This window comes from Parasteatoda tepidariorum, chromosome 6, assembly GCF_043381705.1.
Source record: "Parasteatoda tepidariorum isolate YZ-2023 chromosome 6, CAS_Ptep_4.0, whole genome shotgun sequence".
Taxonomy (NCBI): Eukaryota; Metazoa; Arthropoda; class Arachnida; order Araneae; family Theridiidae; genus Parasteatoda; species Parasteatoda tepidariorum.
Genome location: NC_092209.1, coordinates 19,236,390 through 19,264,330, shown reverse-complemented (window position 1 = coordinate 19,264,330; position 27,941 = coordinate 19,236,390). Strand labels below are relative to the sequence as shown.

At 27.7% G+C, this 27,941-nt stretch overlaps 1 protein-coding gene across 3 annotated transcripts in view; it reads right to left on the bottom strand.

Moving 5' to 3' along the window:
- The window catches only part of LOC107449648 (macroglobulin complement-related), a 122,029-nt gene that overhangs the window by 60,510 nt on the left and 33,578 nt on the right, over window positions 1-27,941 (bottom strand). For all 3 annotated transcript variants that reach the window (XM_071182069.1, XM_071182068.1, XM_071182067.1), the window contains exon 2: window positions 15,679-15,754. The gene's annotated coding sequence lies outside the window, so the exon portion shown is untranslated. The remainder of the gene's footprint in view (window positions 1-15,678; window positions 15,755-27,941) is intronic.

Genomic DNA, 27,941 nt, shown 5'->3' with positions numbered 1-27,941 from the left:
GCTAAAAAGTTTCACACTTGGTGCATGGAATTTCAACGTATAAAATAAAAAAATAACTTTATTCCGAAAACTATTTACAGTTAAATTTATTTTGAGGTCCAGTTTCAAAACAAGGAAAAATAGATGAAGCTTTAAGTATCCTTTGGCGATGAAAATTCAATCGAATAAAGGGTTTCTCGATCGAAATAAAGCACAACGGGGTGTTTGCCTAAATTTATTATAGAAACTCTTTCCAAAACTCCAAGTGATAAATGTTTCAATTTTGAAATGCGGATTAACAATTTATCAAACTGAATGCTTTGTTTCAGAAAAGGTATGCAGTTTATTCATTTCTTTATAAGCGTTCATGAGAGTTAAGAAATTATGCCTAAATTGACTCCTATTTTAGCAAAAAAGAAAAATAAATTAGCTAAAATATTTAAAATAACATTCAAGCAAACTTTTTGTAACAAACGCTTATATTTTTCTGTCGCAAAACATAATTATCTCTCTTAACTCATTTATAAATTTAATTCATTTATTAATTAATAATATTTAATTCATTTATTAATTAACAATATTATTAATTGTGGTTGGGATAGCTTAGCTGGTAGGGCGTTGGGCCCATGTCCAAGAGGAAGTGAGTTCGATTCCCGCCGGTCAAAAACTATCGATGTGGAAAATGACTACTGGCACACGTTAAATCAATCGGGTGACAAAGTCCTCCATCTTCCCATAACAAATCTAACCTCTGGGGGTACTGAATAGGAGATTGATCAATCTCTGGTTCAGGTCAAAATTACGATCTGCGGAATGAATGGATGTATGAATGGGTCCGCCTTATAAACGGGCTGAGACGTGTGTGTGGCTGAAAGAATATTCTTGGTCATAGATGACGCCTCTTTAAACGAAGAAACGCACTTTCTGCCTTAAATTCTACAGGTTTCACCCAACAGACTTGCTGGTGATTAGAAACAAGAACAACACAACAACAACATTTCATTTATTTGTAGCCTTATTCCTTTAAGGCAGTGTTTCCCAAAGTGTGGTACGCGTACCCCCAGGGGTACGGGAACAGTTTAGCGGGGGTACGCGTTCTTGTGCGAAATATCTTGCTACAAACGAAAATTTCAAATTTTTTTAAAAAAACAAAGCTAGAAATTAAAATCTACGATTACGTATTTTTCAATTGGCTAGTTTTTGCAGAATTAACAGTTAATAATTAGTTGTTTCAAGAGCCAGTTGTGATTTTTAACTTTAGTGTAATTTTTTATAGTAAAAAATACATTCATTTTTTTATTAGTGGTACACAGCGTTACGAAAAATTTAGAAGGGGAACACAAAAGTCAAAAGTTTGGGAAACACTGCTTTAAGGCATCATTTAGTGTAGAAGTCAGAGATAACTTCTATTAATCTTGAATAATTAAAATCCGTTATAAATTCGAAATAAAACTGTTGTACTTTCAACGATATCCCAAAACAAAGCAAACTCTTAATGTAATGTTGGTAACTGTTTTGGAGATTATCATAACTATCGACCGAAGTTAAAAATGTACTTACATATTTGATCAGTACATGTACAATTGCTGATGAAGATTCATCACGCAAAGATACGAGCCATTAAGTTTAAATATGATATGTGACTCATCAAAGTAAAGCATTTTGCATTTTTCTGTCTGTAGTCTCATTAAAAAGTATATTTTCATTGACTTGTAATTTACTTGTAATTTTTAGTGCGGATATTTTAAATTCTATTTATCATCAGGATATATTGATATTTCACTATAAATTGTGATAATTTTTTTTAAATTTAAAGATAATTTATATTTGCTCATATTTTTATTTCGGAAAATTGAATTCATCAAGGCTTATGAGAACATAATATTTGATAATTATCGTTACGGGTAATGTTCGTGAAATAATCGTATTCAAAGTTTATCGTCTTAGAAAATTATCACGACTTATAATACTTAGCGACTTTATCGTTTTTGATATTTATCATGGTCAATAATGATTATAATTATGTTGTTGATATGTTGTTATAATAAAAACTGTGGTGTAATATTTCTTCGAATTCAGTGACGAAAAAAACGAATTTGTTTTAAAAAAGTTAACACCAAATTGAGCTTTCATGTACAATCTAAAAAGTTTAGTTAAATCTAAAACACTTACAATGGAAAAAATTTACACCAAGCGCAAACGCCTTTACACCAAACGTTGAATATTTTCGTTGCCGAAAACACCAATGTTGCCGCACATTTTATAACATCTGTAGAATGTTTACAATCGATTACAAGTTGACGCGAGTTTGTTGTGCCTTTTAATGCTGCTTTTATCAACATAAACAAAAGTTCACCATTAAAATATGTATGTTTTAGTTAAATAACAAAGATATTTATATTTTAATTTTTGAGTCTCTATCAACTGTATTAAATAATTTGATAATGCATAATTTTTATCCGCTTCAGATCTGTTAAACCACTGTGCTACGCGTTATGTTTGTTTAACTAATTTTATTCTAAGAATTAGTGCATATGTATGTATCCTAAATTGATTATTCTTATTTCAAATTGCATAGTGAAAAAAAAATTTACGGACTCATGTGTGTATCTTATTTTACTGTAATTATAAATTTTAGTGTTGCTAAATTTAGTGTTACAATTTTAGACCAAGCCATGTAAAAGAACATTCACCTGGTTTGGTGAGGCACTATAAACCGAGAGCTCTCTAAAGTGTTATACTTCAATACCTTGATGTTACCATATTTGGTGTTGATATACAATAAATTATTCTCTATATTTAAATAAATAAATTAAAACAATTTCAGGTTCTCTAAATCGAAAATAAGTTTGTTACATAAAATTGTTTAAAAAATTTAACAACTAGTGATGGTGCAGAAAGAAATACTAATTTGTTCAATTGTAATTGGTAAGTACTTCACGGTGATAATGATTTAGTTTGGAATAAAGACGCATTTACAATATGTTAAAATGACGATTAAATTAAGTTTATTTCCGGAAAGAAACGCTAAAATTGACTTATAAATCGTACAATATCAAGCACGGCTTCCGAATTACTTATTTCGGATCTTTTTCATATTTCATTTACATATTATCATTGTTTCTGTCAGAAAACACAATAAAGTCTCGGGAAAAATGCGACAATTGAAGACATTCGAACTTTTTTCCAGAATAACGAATGCAGTTTGATGTTTTGAGTTAAAGAAAACCGACAGGGAGCACAAAGAATGGATCTATCAGCTGTGCATAGAAATTGCATTTAAGCATACATCAAGGCAAATATAAATGATTTATAAAGTAGGTAAGCATCAGTTTGTGTCACATTTCTTACTCTTAGTGAAAATATATTACACTCTAATCTTCAAAAATGCGAAAATGAATGAGTGATTAATTATGTAGTTCATCGACATTCATAAACACTCTACATAACTTTAATTATAAAGTTATATTTTTTTGAGTCCCACCGAGGACTGATTGTAAGACTCGGTACCCATAGATCACCGAAGTAAAGGATTACAGGTTGAGGTCAGTGAGCGGGTGGGTGACCACTTTAAATAGTTTGCGAAGAGATCCCGAGAAACACGCTATCGGTCTTCGTTAAACTGTTCCGTCGCCAATAACCCATTGTTTAGGTCTAGTTCTACGCAAATAAAGTACTACTACCGGATGGGTTAGAGTTCCCTTGCCGTCAGGTTAACCGTAGGAGGTTTTCCTCTCCATGGAACGCAAATGCTGGTTAGTTGCATCAAAAAGTCCGCCACGAAGGCAAAACTTCTCCCAATGCTGATTCTTGCCTTCTGGATTGGGTTCAAAATTATAAGACTACTGAGTTGTACATTAGTAATTGTTAACAAAAAATTGTTTGGCTGCTCAACGACGGTTATAAATTATAAAATAAAATGCTACTACTGCATAGATGAAAACCTCTGGGGGTCCGGAATCAGAGATTGATCGTTTTCTGGTTCAGATCAAAATTACGATTTGTGGATAAATAAATGGATGTATGAATGGGTCAGCCCTGAAAACGGGCTAAGGCGTGTGTGTGGCTGAAGTCGTATTCTCGGCTATAGATGGCACCACTGAAAACAGGAAACGCACCATCTGTATTAAATGCGCTTGGTTTCACCAAGCAGGCTTGCTCGTTGGCAAGTGGCATTAGTAGCCACAACAGCAACTACTACTGCATATTTTTTGAATACATCTTTTATTTTAGCAAATAGGGTTAAATAAAGAAGATAACTAAGTCTAAGATTAAATGTTTAGGTTTAAACTTAATCTGATTCTGACTCAAATTAAGCTATTTAGCAAGCTTTAATTATTTTTGAATCTGGATAGTAAATGTGTGCACTTATCTAATAATTTTTTGCGCTGAATTTGGTGAAACAAACAGATTTTCTTAATCTTATTACATTTTCTAAATATATGGGGATATGAGTAAAAGAGGTTGGTTCGCAATGTTAACCCTATTGCCACGCCATCATGTTGTTGGTCAAGAACGTTAGTGCATCATCTGCCACTACCCCTTTAGCCAACAACAGCCTTTTGAGGGAGAACTTTATTTCATTTTTAGTCTATATTCTTATGTATATTTCAAAGATAATAATTAAAACATTACTTAAAAAAATTATAAAAATCAAGTAAATGAATAACTGAAAAAAAAAGAAAGAATTGAGGCTATCACTTTAAAAAAGTAAGACAAACATACACTGTTTGAAATTTCGAAACGTTTTAAAATATAATATAGTCCAATGTCGTTGCAACTTTAATATGCTTTTGAGTTGAACGTAAACATAGCTCAGTTTTACACCTGATTAAGATTGCGGTAAAGTTTTGCTGAATACTATGGTGCAAGGAGCTGATATTATGGTTCCTTGTTGAATATATTTTGCTAAAAGTTAAATTAAGATGCTGTTTTACAAAATTTTGTTGCAATGGAATCTTCATTTAACACTAGTTACGGGTGTGCCAATTGGTTAGAATTTCGCCAACTTGGCAACGCCCGTTAGATTCACTTTTACTTTACCAAATAATTGAGAAAGCAATTACTAACTGCTAAAAATAAATATTACTTATCAGAATAACCGGAACAGAAGTTATTACTTATATCAGCTTATCATTAACTTATTACCACACTCTAGCATTATGAGCATAAAAGAGCAATTTATAAGATATCAGACCAAAACATAAGATAAGCTTCCTTTTCACACTATCTTTCCCCACGTGGTGTGCTTAACTTCACAATCGAACATGAGTTTTATTCAGTTCGGTAGCTATTCTGGATTAAACTTCAACACGAAATACGTAGAAGTTCTTAATCAGTCATGTCAGACGATTAAGTCTTCGACAGCCAAAGATGATATCTTATCAGGGCTAAATAAATAAAAATAGTTTTCAAGAAATCATGGATTAATGGCCAATCATCAACAGCTTTTTTAAAGATGGTTGGGAAAATATATTCCATTTGAGACAGGACACGCCCCGAATCTGCAAGCTCAGCTTTCGCAGTCACGCAGAGAATCTTTCAATAATTAAGTTCCATGGAAGGTCACGATGTTGCGGATTTTGTTCATTCGTGGGACACGAGTTTTTTTTTGTATGCCAGCATGAATTTAGAAAATCTTGGCATAAGGTCATTAAACCAAAAATCCTTCAATAATTTTCTTTATTGATCAAAACGTAAACAAAGTAACGTAATTAAGAAAGATAGTTTAAAGAAGCATGTATTAGACAGACAAATTTAACGTTTTAAATATTTTAGAATTTTTTTTTGTATAAATGCAAATAATTATGCATAATAATATTAATATATTCTTAATTTGTTAAGCTTGTCTTTTTAAGTATAGTGCATAGCACATAAAAATTAGTTTTCCAGCATCAAAATGAAAAAAAAAAGTCCAGAATCTACTTAAATCCAGTATAAGTTCGATAAGTTTTATAGTTATACCGTCAAAATGCTTTAATATTAGAGATTTTAATAGGAGTTTACGTTTCTCTTAACTTTAACGCTATTTGAGCTTTGCAACACATGCCCGAAATTTTTTCAACAAATTTCAGTATTGCTGAGGGGAAGAAAATAAAGTTAGCGTTACGGTCAATGTAAGACACACACTATGCAAAATCTCTGCAATTACTGATTCAGCGTTACGAACGAAATTGATCCGGTTACAGCAGAATATTTCTATACCCGCAAACCAGACCAAAAGCGTTGATCCAATCAAAAACTGCAGAGAAAAAGCCTGGCTCAAAAGCGTTAGTTTCTTCTTGGAAGAGTGAATACTTTTAGTTCATTTTCTAAAGGAATCTGAATCGATTGATATTAAATCGATTATTCACTGAATCGATTAAAGATACAGCAATTGTAAGCTAATAAGAGTTAAAAATTGCTAGCTTTCCGTTATTGTGATTTTTTTTAAAACATTTATAATATTTTTATTTTATTTCCGACGTTAATGCAAAAAAGTTCGAAAAAAACACCTTCCCCTTATTTCTTTCTTACAACATTAATCTGTTTATAAATAAATAAGCATGATCGAACAGTTTTCAAATTATCTTTCTCCTTACAAAAGTATCTTTAAGCTACTTTTAGAATTTTTGTCAACGAGATTTTTGTTGACCCTATATTTATCATGTCTCCCTATTTTCCTTTTTTTTTCTTCCTAGATTAATGAAATCAACCTTCATTATTACCAGACAGTATATTCAGTAGGATTAGAGAGCTATTGTATGTACCCTACTACATAAATATAATCAATTCATTTTTATTACTAAACACTCAATGCGTGCAGTAGATTAACTGACTACAACAAAAATTCCATCTGCTATTTTGAATTGTCGATATGAAGAATATTTTGCTACAGAGTATTATTTATCAGATACTTTAAAAGCTATTGTATGGACGACACGAATACAATCGATTCATTTTAATTGCTATTTGAATATTGAATGCGTGTAGTTGATTTACTCACTGCAACAAAAATTTCATCTGCCATTTTGAATTGCGATATAAAAAATATTTTGCTCTATTAACTGGTGACCCCTAATGTATCATTTTTAAAAAGTATTCTAAAAGGGTATAGTAAGTACGGGGATTCGAGAAAACCGTATAGTTGCAGAAAACATTTATTAAATTCGTTGAGATGAAATAACTTGCATTTGGTGTGAAATAGTAGCTAAGCTTTGCCAGACTTGAAAATGTAAGCAATTAGCATCAGACAATTGCACAACTAATTGTCTAAGCAGAATTAAATTAATTGTATTTCAGTCTGAAAAATATTAAAGTTTCTGATCATAAGTGACAATAAGGATTTGAGTGTCAATGCCTATTTATGTGTTAATTTTTAATTAAACGCAAGTATTTTCAGTAAAAGTTTTAAAAAAGACAGGCTGTACTTATTAAGAATCAGTAAAGTATTGGACTGGGAAAAAAGTAATTTTGGTTTTCCAGTGAGAAATAAAACTCAATTTTCTTTTCCATACAAAAGTGAAATTCAATGAGTCAAATTCTATTTGATGATCTTTTGCTATCTTCCTGATCCCGCGGTTACAGAACTTCTGGAGCTTATCAACAAAAAACTCTACCAAGTACGACTTGAGGTCATCGTCACTAATGAAATTTTTATTATTCAAAAAGTTTGGTAAATCTAAAATTATATGATAATTCAATGATGCAAGGTTGGAGCTTTATGGGGATGTGACATCATCTCCCAACCAAGCTCCAATAATTTCGAACGTGTTGCTAAATAAGTGTGAGGCTCCGTATTGTCATGGTGGAACACGATTCATTTGCGATTTCCCATATAGCCTCCACCTTGCACCATCATTTCTTTAGAAATTTATAAAACTTTTAAAATGGTAAATATTTTAGTAAATGATTATCTCAAACCGCAACTGGTTGAGTTTTTTGCTGATAAGGACCAGAAGTTCTATGAGCGTGGTATCATGAAGTTACAAGAAAGATAGCAAAAGGTCATCGAACAGAAGTGAATATATTTGACTCATTAAAGTTAGTTAGAAAAAAATTGATTTTTATTTCACACACAAAAAAACCGAAATTACTTTCTTGCTAACCAAATATTAACATTTTATCGTGCCGTCAATAAAAATTGAGTATTTATGTTTCTGTTATTCCATCAAAAACTCGGCAAACAATAAAGAATTGATAACAAAAGCAGTATATGTTGTCGAAATAACACTGAACGCGATTTCTAATAGTGACGTTTTCATCGGAAATGCGCCCCAACGAGTAAGTGTCGACTTCCGGAAAAGGTTTTGGGTACCAAACAATTATACCATCCTATTACAAAAGAACACGCAAGATTACGCTGGATAAACACATTAATTTGCCACAATTTACATCGCCTTGCTGAAAAATGATCATAAAAGAAAAAGAAAAAAAGTACCGCTTCCCGGAATAGGCGAATACCTGGAATTATACAAAGGTTTCATAAAGAAGAAAGAGTTAACTATGTATGTATGGTAATAAGAATAAAAGAGGAAATTCTGGTAAGTTAGGTGAAAGTGTAGGTCAGAAAATTTTTTCACAACAAGATTAGATTTTTCGAATCCCTCATATTCTTATTGCGTGCTTATATTACCGGTAAAATATAAAATGCTGGCATTAAAGAGTACCGTAGTTATGAATAGAATGTCTTGAATTTTTAGCGAAGTATAAAATATTCAAATCATTTTAGACTTTTTATTGGAAATGAGCACACAGAGAGAAAAAAAAAAGCATGGTCAAAACGACCAGAATATGTTAAAATTTATCGTGTGTTTGGCTCTATGAGAGCACCAAAAAGCTCGGTAATCTTTACCGAAGCGCTTTGGTAATGATTTCGGTAAATTTCATTGTAAAATATTATTTTACAGGACGTGATAAAATTTGTTAAATGCGGAAAAAATTGGTAATTTTATCACCTTTGACAATGGAATAAAAACCATTTATTCGATTGAATCCACATTTTAAGTTCATAATTTTTACTAAATGTCTTATAAGAGCTATGAGTTTGAAAACCAGAATTTCGGATATGCCGTACATGAACGAAAAAATTACGAATGATTTAAATGCCGTATATTTTGGTTTATCAACCAGAATAATTTTTTTTAATCAGAAATGTCAATTCAATGCTGTACGTTAATTTCAGCAAAAATTTTTTCACCGTGTATATAATGTCTATACTTTCTATATAATATTAATAGCTTGTTTTAGAATTTTTCGCATTTTTATAACTTTTTAAAAGAATTTTCCTCATGATAATAATTTTGTAACTTTTTTTGATAGTTTTCAGCATGATAATTATTTTGCATTGCAATTTTCTGCATTATAATCATCTTGAAACCTTTCATATGATTTTTCCGCCTTATAATCATCTTATAATTTTACTTTTTTTTTTTTTTAAAAATGCTTTTAAAATGAGAGATCATGTTACATAATCAGACAGTTGTTTAATACATTTGTCAAAAAAACCTTTTTAAAATATAACATGAGTATTGAAAGACGTAATTTAGTTCTAACTGATTATTAATTTAATTATAATAAATTCAGAAATTAATTATAAAACGTATTCACTTGATTATAATTATTGACATGTTATTTTGCTTTTGTAATTCGGATGCAGATGTAAAATTAATACGCTATAAGTAAAATATTTTTTTCTTTAGATGTTTAATACATTTGTAAAAAAATCATTTTTAAAACATAACATCAGTATTGAAAGACGTAATTTATTTATAACTTATTATTAATTTGATTATAATAAATCCAGAAATTAATTATAAAACGTATTCACCTGATTATAATTATTGACATTTTATTTTGCTTTTGTAATTCGGATGCAGATGTAAAATTAATACGCTATAAGTAAAATATTTTTTTCTTTAAAAAAATGAAAATCATAATACCGAGAAAAGGTATTGAAATATTTGTCACATAATTCTTTCCTGTTCTTTTAGCCGGACAAATCGGCGTATTTTAAAAAATAGTTTTTTGGGGGGTAGGGGATGCGATAAATTTGTTAAAGAGCACATCAATATCGTTAAGTAGGGCAATGTGAAAAGAAATAAATCAAAGAATGAGACAAAATGGGAAGCCAATATCTTAGCGAGAAAGGATACATCTTCTGAATTGTTATCCAGTTTCTTAAGAAAGGTTTTCTAAATTGGATAAAAAACGTTTTTTTTTTCCTAATGTCCTTGGGCTGTCAGTCTTGGCAAGTGAATCTAATCGATTGCTTTTAGAAAATTTTCCCCTTTGAAAACATAACCCTTTGCATTGAAACCAGAAATGTAGATTATGAAAAGTTTAGTAAAAATATTTATAAGCGTATATAGTTTTAATATTCCTATACAATATATATTCCTATATTGTTTTAAATGTAACCTTTTTTTACAAGAATTTTTTTACATTGTTATAATTTTTTAACCTATTTTAAGAATTTTTCACATTTCCTTTAATAACCAGAATTTTCCGCATCATAATAATTTTGTAACATTTTATAAGTTTTCCGGATTATAATTATTTTGTAATCCTATAATTGCAATTTTTTACATTATACTCAATTTGTAACCTTTCATGAAATTTTTCCGGGCAATAATCATTTTATAATTTAATTTTTAAAAAAAACAACATATTTTTAAAATTGGAGATCATATTGTTATATGATAAGAGATTTAATACATTTGTAAAAAAAACTTTCTTGTTGAAATATTTTACTAAAATATTAATGTCTTACTAAGTGTTAAAATATTAAACTAAATACAAAAAATTATTCAACTACTCATATACATGACTACAACAAATCCATTTAATATTAAAACTTTCAATTATTAATACTAACTCTTAGTCTGCTTTCAAATATCAATACATAACATTCCATCTAATTTCTCATCATACACGAGACTCTATCACATTTATTAAATGTACTGTATTCTTTATTTATTTGTAACCTTGAAATTAGTTTTTCAGACAACAAAAAGATAATTAACTACACAAATGAAATAGTTGAAAAAAATTGTTGGAATAACGTAAAATAAAATAAAATTTTTTCGAATATTTTCGTTTTCTCAAATGTAGTTTACTACTTAAACTACAACAAAAATAAAAACCCCACAGTCCTAGAATATGGAATTTCATAAAAGGAAAAATTAGATAAAATTAGTTTGACGATTTAAGGCAGTTATTTAAACATAAGTCAAATTTAATGCTGCTTTTTATGTTAACTTGCAGACAAAAAATTTGAATAAGTTTCAAGATGACTTATCTTAAATTTGAAAATTGAATAATTCAATGGAACAGATTTTTATGAGAAAAAAATTAATGTCGTTTGTAAAACTGTAAGAGTTTTAATTTTTAAACATTGTAAGTATTTAAAAGCCTTTAAAAGGTTTTAAAATACTTTCAACCTTGAAACTTAAATTTAAGTAATTTTTCTTCAATATTATGTATCTCAATAAATAAAATGATTCAAAAAATATTTTATAAAATATTTTTTATTTAATAAAAACAAAAAATGCGTTTATATTATTCTCCGTATTTCAATTTGAAAAAAGCAGAATACTTTTGAGTGTGAAGCAGTTATTCATGACAATTAGGTTCAGTTTGGCACATAATTATCAGCACCTTATGTGCTAAATAAGAAAATTTAGACCAAAATCAATATGGAGATAATCTTTATGTGTTTAAAAAATAAAAATCATTTGCTATATAACTATTCTAGAACTTGAAAAATTACGACCAAATTTGCATAGCTATGTCTCGTAAAATTTAAAGCTGCTCATTAATTTATTTAATTTTCATCTTGGCAAAAAATGCCTCGCCAGAACAGGATTTTTTTTCTTTTTAAAAAAAAAGAAGTTTAAAAACTTTTTTTTTAATGTTTAAGATATTTGTACGTTTAATTCTTTATGTTTTTATGTTAAAATAGTATACAGTTTGAAATTATAGCTCAGCTTATAGTTTAAGGTATATTCAGAGAATTTTTTTCTCTCCTTGGCGAGAGTTTCAAAGAAAACCTGATGCACTAACAGTTTACAAGATCTTTTATTTATAATTATTATAAGTTCCTGTAAATAAAATTTTCAAGACGGTTATTCTGAAATTAGTATTCTTTTCCGAAGATAAAAGTTTACAAGTCCCGTCTTTCCCGAAGATAAAAGTTTACAAGTCCCGTCTTTCCCGAAGATAAAAGTTTACAAGTCCCGTTATTCTAAAATTAGTATTCTTTCCCGAAAATAAAAGTTTACAAGTACCCTTACTCGATATCCAAAAAATAATGCTCGCGTAACTCAAAAGAGTATTACCCCAGGAAATCAACCTAATCTCATCTCATTTAGAATCATAAGGTCGCGATCCATACTCTTCCCCATAGCTTTAATTCAACTAACACAGGGATTCTTAATAAAGAAAAATTGCACGCTATTTTATGCTTGACTCATTTCGATATTGAGCTTTTGTTTAACACAAAGTTAATGAAGATTTATGCCTGCATAATAGAGACACCATCTGAAAGCTGAAGTGAAGATGAATGAGTTTTGCCGGTGATAGGTAAAAGCCTTTTAGTTCCAAGAGAATGGCAACACCGTTAAACAAACCAATTGTATGTTTGGACACGATAACTGTGTAGGTAATTAAATTGTTTTCAAAAGCTAAACAGTACTTAGGAAACTATAAGCAATCCAAGTTTCGATGCTATTTTTCACGGTTAAAACACCATTTAGATGCGTATAGAAAAATAGTTAATGAAAATAATTATCGTTTTCTACTTTTTAGTCTTCTATGACAAGTTCTTGCTATTTTAAGCTAACAAATTCGAAATAGAGTTCGCACTTGAAAATTATGCATATTTTATTAAACCAAATTTATCAAGTTCCAAGGAAACTTTTAGGATTTATCACATATTTTCAAGATACAAAAAAGACCATTTATATTTCTTGTTTACTATTTTTCTACTAAACTTAAAGATAATTATAAATTAAAAACGCTAAAAGATTTTTATAAACAAAATCATAACTTTGGTTGTTAATATTTTCTGACGAATTTCAATCGACGGCGAAAGATTTATATGTTTCTCTTTGTTTTAATTAATACAGAATTTTATAATTCTTTAGAATCACAATTATTTAGATTTTTTAAAAATGCCAATTTTACTTAACCTTTATGATGAAAAATTTAACAACAAATAGAGCTTTGTATATTTTAATATCATAATCTTATTTATTCATCTGAATTCATGGTTTTATCGCTGACAAGTAAGGTTAAAAATTTGGATTATTAGCTTAATTTTTATGTACACAAAATTGTGGAACTTAAACAATTTTTTGATCAGATTGTTTCAGATCATTCGTAAACTCTTTACAATGAAAAATACTTGAGCCTAAACCTCATTAAATATTAAAAAAAATTATCTTATTTTTAATGCAAATATTAAGTTGCTACCGGCACTGGTCAGTGAAGCGGTACTTGGGAAACAATCATATAGACAACCATTTGTTAAAAAAGTCAATTTTGCTTTGAAGATTTTAATGGAAAAATTAACAACAAATAAAGTTTCATACAGTTTATCATCAAAATCATAATATTATTTTTCGCTCATTTGAATTAATAGTTAACTTTTGAATGAATAGAAACATTTATATATAGCTTATTGCTTTAATTATAACAAAATTTTACAATTCTTTCATTGTACTTTAGAGTCAAAATTTTTATAGGCAAGAATTTGTTAAAAATGCTAACTTTCTTTAAAATTCCGTGTATTGATTTTTCAAAACTATTTTTCTAAAATTTTGTATATATTTTTTCATCAAAATGCTAATGTTATTTGCTTTGAATTTGAATTCAAAAGATTGAACACATTAATAAATTTTCGTTTGTTTTAATTAAGACAAAATTTTATAAAATCTAAATTAATTATTAGAAAATACCAAATAGGAAATTTCAAACAACTTTTATTTTAATTTAAATTGCAATTAAATTTCTGATTTAAAATCCTAAAAAAAGAAACTGAATTAAAAAATTTTAAACGCAATAATAATTAAACTTAATTTGACAGCTCTGTGTTTTAAAATTATGGTAAACTGACTAATAATAAAAAAGTTAAATTTTTTTTACAAGATATAGCATTGAAACAGAGTAAGAGTATAGCTTCCTCTTAAGCAATCACTTGTATTAATTAGCCCATGGATTAATACACCAACTAGAGAAAAGTAAGAAATACTTCAAAACTTTAAAATCATATGAAATTTTCGATAAAGGTTAAATAAAAACTATAGAAGAGAATAACCAATCTGTTGATAAACATGCTAAACATACAATGCTACAAGCATTAGAAATATTTTAATCTTACCATGTGAGTTTCAAAATGAATAGATTCGGTGTCTTGCAATTATACAGAGAACAACAGCTCTCTGGTGAATACAAAATAATTGAAATACATTGAAAATATTAAGAGAGTGCTAAGAACAGCAATACCCACGCGTAATATGTATTCCAAATGGAGTCCCTAAGGTAGAAAGTCTGCCTAAAACAAACTGAAAACCGTGTAGGCCATGCGGCAATCCACTTAATCGGACAGAAGGTGGAACAATTTGAAACTCGAGAGTTTGCACTCTGACAACTTTGTAATTCTTAAATTGGCGTTGGTTGAAATTCATGAAATGAAAAATTGCTTAAAGATAGTTATAGTCATTATAACTTAGTTATAGCTATAAGTTTAAAAAAAACCATTATTTAATTAATTATATTTCAGGTTTTGTTTTCATAATTAGTCTACTTTAGTATAAAATGAATTGGAAATATTTGCTTTCCAATGCTGAAAAGTCACTATTGTAGACAATTTTATTGTACAAGAATTTCAGTATACATATTTGTGAATACAAAATACTAAATGAGACCAACAATTTGTGAAGCTGTATCTCACAACTACAAGTGAAATGTTGCTTGGAACATTCATATTACTTCTATAAGTAAATAAAAATATAGCAAGATGTATCAGCTGGAACATAAAAGTTTACGACTTTTAATTACATGTTGCTTCTGTATGGATTTAGAAACAGAAGTTACTTTGAAAACTGAAATGTGTGTTCGTTTCTTGAATCATATTAGACCATTTCTTCTTAATCTAAGATTCACTACCCACTTTTAGGTCTTTGAAACATTATTCGCGTTCATCAAGTAGAAAAATGACTTTAATGAAAATTGACTTTATTAAAAATGTTTCTTCGCGTTAAATATTCTTTAAGATTTAAATAATTCGAATATTTCATGCCATTATATTATGTTAATTGAATGATATTTTACATTCGCTATAAACGCAGTTGAATAATTTAGGGAAAACTATCAAGCAGATTTTTTTTTTTCATTTTTGCTCATACAATAAATTAATTCAATTTGGAAGAAAATTATTAATTTTGCAACTATGCTATACTGAACTATGTTCTTATTAAACATAGTGATATTTTTAGCATTTTTTACTTGATTTATAAACTTTGAAATGGATTCTGTGTCATGAAATTGATTGAGTTACTTCTAAATAAGGATTAAATTCATATATAACGCAAGATACTTGCAATTCATGAAACATATATTTTTTTAAATATTTACTGTTTATCATTACTAATTGGATTTTAACTTACAATAAAATTCAGAATAATTTATTATATTTTAATTTATAATTAAATTACTCACCTTAATTGGAATAATACTGGATAAAATTTGGATAAAAGATCATCTAGCACCATTAAAACTGCTGAGGTAATAGAATCTGCAATACAAATAAAATAAAAGGGATGAAAACAAATATAAATATTTTAAATTTCGTAAACCAGAGTTGCACCAATTGTAAATTTGAAACATTTCAGCAATTGTAAATTACGAACATTTGACCAATTATAAATCACAAACTTTCCACCAATTGTAAATTACAAACATTTTGCAAATTACATTCATTTAAAAACTAAATAAAAAATAATAAATTTGACGGAGATTTTTTGTATTCTACTTATTTGAATATTCTATCCATTTCATATTACATCCTTCAATAGAAAAAAATCTAGAAGAATGGAGTTGTCATATCTCTCCTAATTCACTGAATGATATTAATTCTTTATTTTTTGCATCAAAGGAATTCAATTGTATAATTGTAAGTGTTAATGAGTAAAAGGTAAAAAATTTTCAGTTAGGTCTTGTCAGCAACCATCTGTTGATTTAATTTCAGATGGTTTCAAATATACATCGTTGCTATCGCAACACAAAAAAAATAATATTAAAAGTTAGGAATCAAATAATGCTTAAACAATTGTAGAAGATACATGAATAACTACATGGTTATAAAATCATCCCCATTTTTGTTTCAAGTTAAATATATAAGAACAAAGATTAGTGAATATATATAAAAAAACTGACTGTACAGTGCATTGTTTTTATTTATATACTAGTGGGCTGCTCCCCCTGCTCGCTAACGCTCGCCAACCCCCGAAAATTGCTACGCAATCATAAGATTGCGTAGCAATCTTATGATTCGCAAACCTTATGATTCGCCAACCTTATGATTCGCAAACCAAGCTCGCTTCGCTCGCTACTAATTTGGGTACATTGCAAATGCACAAAATTCGAAGGATTCAAAACAATCATTCAAATCCATATAACAATTTTTTTTTTTTTAAAAATTGCATCTTTTTAGTAAATACTAAGTCATTAAAATAAATTTGAATTCAAATAAATGACATGTAATTCGTTAAACCTATTAGAAATGTGCTATAGTATAAAACTAAGGCCTACAATTTCTAAAANTATTTAAATTTGTAACATTGCATCCCCCATTTTTAGTATAAATTCCATTAGACAAAATCATGAATTTTAATGAATCAGGAATATAGGTTACTCCTGAAGGCTGCTGTCCATCCACTCCAAACAAGAAAATAATGGATAGATCCTGTAAGTGAGGTATTTAATTTTGAAATTAGCGTATGATATCGCGCATTAAGGGAGATTCTATTTCAGTTTAAGAATATAAATATAGTAAATATCATTGAAAATACACGACTCTTATTTTTATAGTAAAAATGAAATTTTATTTAAATTTGTAACATTGCATCCCCCATTTTTAGTATAAATTCCATTAGACAAAATCATGAATTTTAATGAATCAGGAATATAGGTTACTCCTGAAGGCTGCTGTCCATCCACTCCAAACAAGAAAATAATGGATAGATCCTGTAAGTGAGGTATTTAATTTTGAAATTAGCGTATGATATCGCGCATTAAGGGAGATTCTATTTCAGTTTAAGAATATAAATATAGTAAATATCATTGAAAATACACGACTCTTATTTTTATAGTAAAAATGAAATTTTATTTAAATTTGTAACATTGCATCCCCCATTTTTAGTATAAATTCCATTAGACAAAATCATGAATTTTAATGAATCAGGAATATAGGTTACTCCTGAAGGCTGCTGTCCATCCACTCCAAACAAGAAAATAATGGATAGATCCTGTAAGTGAGGTATTTAATTTTGAAATTAGCGTATGATATCGCGCATTAAGGGAGATTCTATTTCAGTTTAAGAATATAAATATAGTAAATATCATTGAAAATACACGACTCTTATTTTTATAGTAAAAATGAAATTTTATTTAAATTTGTAACATTGCATCCCCCATTTTTAGTATAAATTCCATTAGACAAAATCATGAATTTTAATGAATCAGGAATATAGGTTACTCCTGAAGGCTGCTGTCCATCCACTCCAAACAAGAAAATAATGGATAGATCCTGTAAGTGAGGTATTTAATTTTGAAATTAGCGTATGATATCGCGCATTAAGGGAGATTCTATTTCAGTTTAAGAATATAAATATAGTAAATATCATTGAAAATACATGACCCTTATTTTTATAATAAAAATGAAGTTTTATTTAAATTTGTAGCATTGCATCTACTATTTTTAGTATAAATTCCATTAGGAAAAAATCATGAGTTTTTGTGAATCATGAATATAGGTTACTCCTAAAGGCTCCTGCCCATCCATTCCGAACAAGAAAATAATGGGTAGATCCTGTAAGTGAGGCATCCTTTAAAGTGCCCCTTAATCTAAATCCTACCAAAATCATGACAAAAGGTTTTATGCCAACTCCGCCAAGAGGTGAAGAGGCGTCGATGGAACAAATCCATTAATTGAGAACTAGAAAGCTGCAATTAAAGTTGGGATTTTAGCAGAGCATCCAAAACTGATCAGATGACTAAGACTAGGCTTGGGTGTTCAAATTGTACTCAAGTTGGAAGCCACCCAAGTCGCTAAGAGGCCCAATACAACACTTTAAATGAGGTAACAACATATTTGTCTCAATTAACTGCACGCCATTTCGCAAACTGGAACTCAAACATCTGTAATTAATTAGAAGAAATTAAAGTAAAGCTTATTTTAGTAATTGGTTATCATTAAAAAAACTATGCTTACGTCTACAACAAAAATTTATATCTGAATATGAAGAATAAACTAAACATTATTATATTCGCAACCTCAATTATAACACCAAAGTTTATAGATATTGATATTAAAATTAAAATGGTTGCGTTGGATCTAAGATAATCATAATATAAGTATTAAAGTAGTCATATCGTAACAGTCATGGTAAACAGTTAAATTAAACAGATAAAAATTCAAATAATGGCATAACAATGATGCAAAATTAATCGTTATGACATACTACTGATGCATTAAAAATTATGGTATTCTATCGTTACAACGTCAAATTATGACATAGTAATGATGCAAAATTAAACATTATGCCATGCTAATAATGCATTAAAAATTATTGTATACTATTCTTACAAAGTCAAATTATGACATAATAATGATGTAAAATAAATCATTAGGATATACTAATGATGAATAAAAAATTATGGTATTCTATCGTTACAAAGTCAAATTATGACATAGTAATGATGCAAAATTAAACATTATGTCACAAATGTCATGCTAATAATGCATTAAAAATTATTGTATACCATTCTTACAAAGTGAAATTACGACACAAGAGTGATGTAAAATAAATCAGTAGGATATATTAATGATGCATTAAAAATTATGGCATACTATAGTTACAAAGTTAAATTATGACAAAGTAGTGGTACAAAACAAAACATTATAACATCGTAGTGATGTAAAAGAAAAACATGTTGACATAATATCAGGGTAAAATCCAATTACGAAATAATATATTTTTAATTCAAATTTGTAGTTTATGAAGAAAGCCATTACATTTTAAATAATAAAAAATGATAGTTCTAGACAATTTTAAAGGATGATTTGGAATTTTAGATTATAATCTCTTTAAAATAGTCACAATGTAACCACTTATACTATTTCTGCACATTGTTTTCACTTGACAAGTTAAAATAAGGTACTTAGAATGATTCAAGATAAAGAAACTGAATACTGATGAATAAGGTAAATAAATATATAAACTTTCTTAACTTTTATCATTATCCCATTTGATTCAATATCAAAATGTAGTTAGGCTTCAGGAACAATATCGTATGATCGTGACACGGAAGGGTTGATCGTTGAGATAACCCTATACGGTTTTAGGGGCATGGGTCAAATCGTGTGTTATTTTTCCGATGACCATAACTCCTGATTAATAATCACTATACCAAAGAAATATTGAATAAATATAGGTGCGTGACATAATAGAATTTGTTACTGAATGCATTTAAATAATAAGTAAGAAAATAAATAAAAATGATTGCATGAAATGCTTATAAATTTGTGTCTCTTATAATTTAAAAAAGTAATGAGAAAAAAAACTGTATGGAACCAATAAATATTTTGAACAAAAATTAAATGTTAAAATTAATTATGTTTTTTATTGCATGAAGTATCTATAAACACTAAATCATAAAAAAAATCGTTAATGAAATTTGATTATTTTAAAACTATTGAATTATACTTAACGAGTACATTTAAAAAATTACCCACGTAGAAAAGCCACTTTTTTTTTAAAATTTTGCTTTTTACGTCACTTATTATGATTCTTACCCACATTGACCTAGTAAACTTCATGCTGATGTTAGTGCAGGAAATCAGGAATAAGAGCAATGTTAGTGCAGGAAATCAGGAATAAGGACAATATTAGTGCAGGAAATCAGGAATAAGGACAATGTTAGTGCAGGAAATCAGGAATAAAGACACTTTGAGAACTATCTAAGTTAAATTAAAAATTTACACATAAGAAAATAAGGTTATCATTGTTTGATTCATTACAAAAGTTTAATTACTCAAATATATTTTTTGGAAATATAAAATAAAAACTTCAAAATATAATTTAGTTCACTTTACATTCTTTTCAATGCTTGACATAAGTTTTTGAATACCTAAAACATACACATGTAGGAAATATTATTGACTTAAAGAATAATAATTAGCCTTCGGGTATAGTTATATTCCTTTTTATAAAATTACACTGGAACTGAAAATTCACGAATTGACTATTTTAAATATGATACGAAATTTTGGAACATTTAAATTATATCATTCTCAAATTTTAAAATGAAGATATTCCTACTAATTAAAAATTGCGTCAGAAATTTTGTTTCATTTTATAGAATATTTTTACAGTTATAATAAGAAAATGTTAAGCAAAAAAATAATTTTTTTTGAACAAAAATGTCCATTTTTCTATGAATATTGAAACTTAGGATTACAAAATTTTATGCAGTTATTGCGTTGAATAACCAAAGTAATCTATACAAGTTACAAGCCTATAGCTATATTTTCCGGCATAGGTGTTCAAAAACACTCTTTTTCATTTATAATTTGCTGCGGGTTCCTCAAAAGTCTGTAAGATTTAAACCTTATTGATAAGTATGAGGAATTTCATGACTTAAATATTTGATAAGTTAAAATAACTCTCTAAGTATTTATTGAACAATTTGAAAAAAATATCAAAGACTGAAAGCGACTTTTCCATTATTAGTACGTGGTTAACGAAAAGGCTATTTTTTTTGAGGAGTGAGAGAAGTTACCTAAAATTAGAGGGAAAGTTTTTATTCTGTGAAGTGGAAGATATCTAGGCCGTCTGTCACCCTTACATGCTTATTTTGTAAACGTAAAGGTTTGAGATTACAGGTAAAAAATATGTGAAATTACGTTAATTTTTCCCATTCTATAAATAATACCAGCGAAAAATAATGAAAATAGCTTCCGTTTTATTGCTTTTCGTATATTATTCCTCACTTATCTAGAAAATGTATTTCTTTCTCTCTAAAAAAAGGAAGAAAAAAAATGCCGCAGAAGCGGATATCTAACAATTTTTTGACTTGTTATAAACCTACAATTTTTGAAACTTTAATATTGGCAATGTAAATGTGACTTGGAAAAAAAAATAGGATAACAGCGAATTCCTTACAATATGCCTTACTCGTTATAGGGTAACATACCTACCAACATTGGAAAAATAAAATAACGAAGATTTTACTAGTCACATTTTTTAGTCTACGAGTAAAGTTTTGATACATCACGCATAATCATGTAAGTCAAAAAGAGAAATTCAAAACTGGAAACAACATAAGCACTTACATTTAGCGAAGTAAAAAATATGTATATAACTCTTAATCGGAAGAAGTTTTTTTTGCTCATATTTTCAAATAATAAACAAAAAATATAAATTAAAGACTTTCGAAGATTTCTTAATTTTATTTTTGACATCAGAAGATATTTTATTGAAGAAAAAAAAATTTTTTTTAAATTTCTTCAACAAATACGGAGAAATGTTAGAATATACTGGTAAACAGGAGACAGTCGTAAAATACAAGAGTCTTCTCTAAAAACAGGAGACTTGGCAGGTATGGGGTAACATACATTTGTAAATTATTTCCGTTGTTAACTTTCAATTCAGAATAAGCCAATTATAATGGGTAATATAAAGAATTGATGCTGTGGGTTCAAGGTTTCTATCTAGTGGGGTCGTATAAACCCAGAGGGTAGAGTAGCGAGAGGTTGATTACATCTATCAAACTCTGTCTTTTTTAATCCATATCGCCCCAGGAGTCGAGATTAACTAGGCACGCGAAATATACTCTCGCTTTCTATTCTGGTTTCTATAAAAACAGCACGTGCCTTGTAAAGTATGTGTGCGGCAGACGCGTCACACAAAAGACAAAAAACTTGACTATCCAGTTTAGAATACTACTTTATAAATTATTGAGGGAATGACAAGAATTGAAATGACTTTTTATTCCATTTTTAGATGGAAATGGTGAGATTTTGTAGGTTTTTCTGTTGTTTCTGTAAGCATTGAATCACAATATATGATTATTCCAAATACTTATGTATTTACGAATCAAAAAGTAAAGCAGTTTAACTTAGTTTTTACATGCATTATATGATATTTTAAACAAATCGTTCTGAATAATATATTATTGCTAAAATAAGATTTTATAAGAACTTTTTAAAACAAACAAAAGGCAAATGTAATTTTTATGTAACAAATAATGTTCTCATTATTTTTATTTAGATCAAAAAATCATTTTTTATTCCATAGTATTTTTTTGGAATATTAAACTTTCTTTTAAGCTAATTTTATTAATTTAGATTAATAATTTAATTGCAACAGACTTTGTTCCCAGAAAACTTTTTGATTTACCTTTAAAAAATACTAAATGTGTCTACTACAGAAATAATTTAACGTGTAATTCGACAAAAAGAAAAATTACTGTTATATTATTCAATACATATTTTATAAATTTAACAAGTTTCAATAATAACCATCATTTTAATGAAACTGAAAATTAACTAACTTAGTTTTAAAAGTCATAATTCATATTGATTAGCATATGTCGAAATCAAATTTCCTCTTACAATTATAATTTTTAAAAATGTACTATTTTTGTTCTCAAAATATAATATAGCACATGCATATGAATATTTCAATTCTTTTCGTAATATTTTTTTTTTGTTTTTTATATAAATATAATAAGCAGTTTTTATTAATATTAAACAATTTCTTAAAAATTGGTTTTAAATTCAATAGTTGATATAGAAGTTTTAAACATTTTTAAGAACTGAAAAGCTTAAGAAAATAATATTTTGTGAGTTTTATTTCTGAGGTTTAGTCGTGAATTTCCTTTGTTACATAATTAATAACACCTACACATAAAAGCACGATATAAATAATAACAAAGATCAATTACAATTATTTACGGCGAAACTATGACAGGCTACAAATTTGTTTACCATTTTCATAAATATAATTTTAATGTAATAAACATATAATAAGTCATCTTTCGAAATTACATTAAAAGCCATTTTTTCCATAATTTAAATTTTTATACATATTATTAATTTCAGTTTTATGATAATTATCAATCAGGAAAAGCTTAAAGTATTAATCTGTAAGAAATATATGATCTTATAGTTTTTAAATTAATAAAACACTAATTTCCACTTTCACTTATTGCAAGTTATAGTTTCATAATAAATCTTTCATATATTAATGAAGAAAATTTCCATTAGGATTTTTTCTTCATCATTAGATTCTTCTAATAAATTTAAGAACTATATTTTTCAGATAATTATAAATAAAACCAGATTGTAAGTAATTGTAGGTAATGTTAAGAGTATGGCAGTTCCACACATGACAAATGCAAATTAATGATTTTTTTTCTCAAATGAGAAAAAAAAACAGATTTAGTAAACATGTGTCTAATGTCTGAAATATCTTTGTACTGGTTGTTAATCTATAAAAAAAATAGGCTTATTTATACTCATACGAAAACTTTAACCTTTATAACAAGTTTGTAACATTGTTAGATTCTTATAATAAATTTAAGAAATATATTTTTAAGGTAATTATCAAAAAATGCAGATTTTTACGTGATTGCAGGTAATTTTAGGAGCATGGCAATTCCACAGTAAGTTTCACACATGATAAATGCAAATTAACTAATGTTTTTCTTCTCATTTGAAAGGGAAAAAAAACACATTTTGTAACGATGTCACTGACGCTTAAAATATCTCTGTTATATATATGTTGTTGTATATATGTTAATCTATAAAAAAATAGATTTATTTATACTTATACAAAAACTTTAAGCTTTATAATAAGTTATAATGTTTTTATCTCAAACTGTATGTTGAGTTGTCAAATGCTACTTAAAGGACCATAAAAATGTCAGATTCATTATTGAAAAACATTTATTATTTTCTTTAATTTTTTAAAACATTTATTATTATTTTTTTGGTTGCAATATTTAACTAGAGAGCAATATAGCCAGGGGTCTGCCCAAACATTTTGTGAAAGGTCCGTTTTTCGTGAAATTGTGAAAAAATTACTCACATTCTTTCNATGAATATTTCAATTCTTTTAGTAATTATTTTCTTTAGTTTTTTATATAAATATAATAAGCAGTTTTTATTAACATTAAACAATTCCTTAAAAATTAGTTTTAGATTCAATAATTGAAATGAAAATTTCAAACATTTTTGAGAACTGAGAAGCTTAAGAAATTAATATTTTGTGAACTTTATTTTTCAGGTTTAGTCGTGAGTTTACTTTGTTACATATTTAATAACTCCTACATAAAAGTATGCATTATATAAATAATAACAATGATTAATTTATTACATTTACAGTAAAACAATGACTAGCTACAAATTTGTTTACCCCTATCATAAATATAATTTTAATGTAATAAACATAATAAGTCGTATTTCGAAATTAACTTAAAAGCCATTTTTTCAATAATTTAAACTTTTATACATATTATTAATTTTAGTTTTTAGATAATTATCAATCAGAAAAAGCTTAACGCTTTTTTATGGAGAAAAACAAAAAATACTACAGTTTTCTCGTGTTAATTAGACTCGATGTATGTATTTTAAAAGAGAAAAAAAAATTAATTAAAATATACAAATTAATTAAAACTGGAGAGATTAAATAAATAAAATAATTAAAATTTTTGAAACATACAGCTGTTATAAATGAAATAAAAAGAAAATATAAGACGAGTTTTTAATATTTGAAAATATAACTTAAAACTATTCAGTTTGTGAACATTCTTCTCAGTGAATCAAAAAAAAAATAGACGTTGACTTGTTACAACAATATCACGTTATTTATCACGTTTCCATAATAATGGTATTACTTACAGCTAAAAAGGTTCACTGACAATACAAAGAATAATAATTCTGTAATATGTCTCGAAACCTGACATAATAAAGGTGATTTTCTTTCAACATATTTTTTCTCTATATATTTTGCCGTTTAAGTAATGATGATCAAGTTACAAATTGTTCATATTTAATTATAGTGACAGTTGAATAACTGTTCATTAAGCTATCAGTAATAGACTTTTAATGCTCTTTTTTTCCCCTTCGGTATTCCATTGTTAATAGATGCATGCATGGTGTTAAGGTGATATCTAAGCTTTATAAAGCTGTTAATGCGAAAATAATGTAAAAAAATATCTCACACAGAAGGTGAGATGTTTTAAGTTGTAGCTTTAAATTTCACGCGTTGTAAAATAGGTGATGTTTTCGCTGCTTAAATAATAGATGATTTTAACACGTTGAATGCCGTGGGGGTCACCGGTGACCGGTACTTAGTTTGTTTGTAGCGCCACGGGGGTCAACAGTGACCGGTGAAGCCAAGATTATTAGAAACACATAATTCGAGTAAATTTTTAATTTTTTAATATTATTTTCGTTACTAAAATAGTTTGAAAAAATTAATGCAATATAGAACACACAAAAATAGTTTTATTTATATACACAGAGATGCCAAGTTGCTCCGGACAGAGAATAAATATTTTCAAGTGGTAGTTTGTTAATTGTGATTCTTGGTTTAATAAATTCAATTTAGTAGATTTTTATCCACCACTATTTCTAAATAATTCGTAAGCTTATATAATTCACCACTTTCTCAGCTACGTCATGCTAAACCTTTTAAAAAAACTAGCAAAATCTGTCAATATTTGCAAATTTAGATTGTAGTTATTTACCGTTGTGACCAGACAGGCAAGCCATGCAAAATTAGCGTGACATTCAACGTATTTATATATTTTTTGATTGTATAATTGAAATTAAAATTATGTCTTCGCTTGAAAGTGGGGCATGACCACTTTAACACCATATATAGAGGAATGTATGGTGTTAAGGTTATATCTAAGCTTTTTAAAGCTGTTAATGTGAAGAAAAAAAATCTCACTCAGAAGGTGAGATGTTATAAGAGCTGTAAAAAATTTTACTGTAAAAAGCGTATAGTTGCCCCCATGCTTGGTGTTGCGATAAACTAAAAATTTTTACAGCGCATTTAGTTTTATTTTCTTATTTACTTTTTCACTTTTATAGTCCATTTCCTTATTTTTCGCTTTTTATTCGATAGTTAACTTTTCACACACATTTTCATGTGCATATCGAATCAATTTATAGCTAAGACGCAAAAGCATTTCGTTTAAAGAAGCACATTTTTAGTAATGTATTTGCACTGATTCTTTTAAACAATTGTTATTTTGTTATCTTGTTAATAATAAGGATTGAATGTGATCTCTTTAAATTATTCCTATTGTTTGAATAAAAAGAAGTATTTTTACAGACAAAAAAGGGTTAGAATTGAATCATGAGACATAAACCTGTAATTCGATTGTACGTAGCAAATACGTAACACGTGACACATGCAAATTAGTTAATATTTTAGTAAAAAAAAGCACTTTTTGAAAATTTTTAACTTTGATTAAAAAATATTTTATTACATTTGAATGAATAAAAATAGTTTTAAACGTATTAATAAAAACTTTGAGCCGTATAACAAAATAAATTGTGTAATTGCCACGCAAATGGCATGGATTTAATGTCTAATTGTTGCATCCTCCTTTGTCTGCAAATAACAAAACTGCAAAATTAAAATTAATTTTAAGGATCATTTAAGGAAAAAGAAGAAGAAAAAAAACTTTATACACCAATATGTGAACCTTAATACGTAAAAACATAAATCATACTTTGATTGGTGACGTAATTTATCGTTAACATAATGTAAGCAATTTAATTAATATTTTAATAAAAATTTTTTTTGCAATGGTGTATTTATACTTAATATACAATTGTGCAAATGTTAATAAATACAAATATCTTTATTCATATTGATAAATGGTCTTAAATCAAAATTATGTTTAATATTCTTGCGCGTGACATGTGGTTAACAAACTGCAAAAAAAAAATCATTAGTACCTGCTATTAAAAAACAATTATTTTGAACAAGAATTTTAGAAAATATAATAGTTTTCTATAACATTAAAACAAGGTTCTTTAGATGATAAAAAAGCAAATAGAAAATATTGCAACAAATGTATATCGTACTGGACTGCGATACTTATAAGAAATAATTTGAAAAACGAAAGCCAATAGCAAAACAAAAAACCCTATCTAGCAAACATCATAACTAAAGTAAATCTCTTTTATCTTCTAGGAATCCCTACTATTTTCTACTTAGTGACGCACTATTATGGATGATATATCAAATCGGTTACTTCAAAAGAAACCTGTACTCTTCAGCTTTCAAATGGCAGATAGAAATCTAAAAACCAACCACTAATGGAAACCAGTTCAAATAATGGTGGAAAATAAGATGTCTGATAGTAATTAAAAAGTCGGAAATAATTTCAATCTTTCCTAATCTACTACGACTTGTAATGACTGGTTATCTTTTCTATAAGTGTCGTAATTAAATACCAAAATCATATGACGAAAGTTGTATTACAAGATTTTCATACTAGACAAAAGTATATCTTCATTTATCTTTATCTAAGCGAGCACAGTCGCATTTGTTCTTTTTGCCTGAATATTAACAATGTTTTTGGGATGAGAGTTACATTAAATAATGTAATTTTTTAAGGTTTTATTTGCGCAGCTGGAACAGATAAAAGAATCACCTTTAAACATTGAATATAAG